We start from the raw sequence: 1887 nt of genomic DNA on the forward strand, positions 1-1887 counted from the left end.
TGCCAATGCTAACGTTGTACGACATTTTCAATTTTTTTTTCTGGGGAATTGATGAAACCAAGTTTTTCTGAAGGTCTGGATTGTATATATATACACAGAAAAGTAATTTCGCAGTTTTCCCAGATTGGCGATTTTAAGCGTTTTTTATCAATTTGAATTTGGTGATCGCAGAGCAGTTTTTAAAATAATTAAAATTTATTTAATTGCAAATACGTATATCTTCTAAAGGCCTTTCTGGGGCTGAGATTATTTAATGTAAATTTTATTAGAAATGTTGAAATATAGCTACTAAAAATTTACAATAATTTATCTCGTTAATTTTTTTCTTTTTAACCGACTTCGAAAAAAGGGGAGATTATCAGGAGGAGAAGCTCCGCCAAACACTAACATACATATGTGTAAGCGCCAATCTATTATTATTATTATCAATTCATCGGAAGATTTTTTAACGGTACTTCTAAATTTTTATATGAGAATTGAAGTCGGTTGTGTTTTTTGCTTAAAATTTACGTGTTATTGTAACAATTGTGTTGTTTTATTTTGCTTAAAAATTACGTGTTATTGTAACAATTGTGTGAATTTATATTGCATAAAGCTTATTATGAACTTATTGAAGAGTTAAAATACAAATTTGTTAGTAACCTTAATTGCATGCAAATTTTAAAATGCGACTTCATCTTCACACCTATGCCTATGTATCGGTGTGTAGCAGGACAACGTCTGTCCGGGCTTAGCAGAACTTAACTAAAAAAATGTTTTTTGAGTATGTCACTCTGGCAGAAAATGAGTGATATGCATCTGTACACAAACATAATACATACATATGTACGAATGTGAAATGAAAATTGAATCAAACACTTTCAAGAACATCATGCGTTTGATGTAAAAATAGAAATACGATGAGGGTCAACTGCTCTGCCCGTAAGAAGTGTGCGCCATTTCTCTTTGCATGCATTTTACGTCCAACCCCTCCCCTGTACACGGCCGATGGGTATGCATACAGCAAGCAGAATGTGGTGAGGAATATGCATATACCCATATGTATGTACATACTTAGGTGAATAAATATATATTACAACAGCTATCTAGCATCGTTTTTGTATGATCGGTTAGTGCTTTGAAAATAATGCAATTTCAGTTCCGGTTTTCCATGAAGCTTGCTGAGAGTGTAGAGCTATGCACTTTTCGACGCTCGTAAACGACATTGCTGATGATTGTCAGGTGAACTTGAAATTCTGTGTGTTTATTTCCGGCTGTCGAGATAACGGTTGCTGCGTCGCGTCGGTGGTGTGCTGCAAACTGTTGATATGCTCTATTTGATTCTAGTTTGCAGCGAAGGGGTTCACATCAGTGTTGGGAAATGAAGTGTTTCCTTCGGTACGAATTCTGGATAGGAAAAGAGACTGCTAAATTAATACGTTGATACTGAACCTTTAAAGCATTGTCATGGGTTAAAACATAAGTACATATGTATGTTGCTTAACAAAAAAATCGAATATAACAATTATGTGAAATTTATTGTGGGCAGCAAGTCTACCAGAAATTCTAATGTGGCTCTTTTTTTTACATGGTATCGGGCATGATAAAAACATTAGAAGGTAAAATCATTCTCTCAATTCGTAGGCTATGATTTTTCTCTGACGTTTGCAAAAAAAATTAAATTGTTCACTATTGTTGTTGTTTGAGATCAAAAATGAGAATGTGTGTGTGAGCTTGAGTTCGAATTTTAAAATTATATTGCTGGCAAACGTCAGACTGCCTCCCAGCCAGCAAGAAAACGTACATTTTACGAACACTATGTTTTACGAGGGATTCTCGTATCGCCAAAAAGTTAGAGAAAAGCTCGTAAACGATAAAACAAAAAAATATAATAGAAAGAGGCTTGTA

Source organism: Rhagoletis pomonella, unplaced genomic scaffold (assembly GCF_013731165.1).
Source record: "Rhagoletis pomonella isolate Grant_MI unplaced genomic scaffold, Rhpom_1.0 Rhpom_scaffold_00007, whole genome shotgun sequence".
Classification (NCBI taxonomy): domain Eukaryota; kingdom Metazoa; phylum Arthropoda; class Insecta; order Diptera; family Tephritidae; genus Rhagoletis; species Rhagoletis pomonella.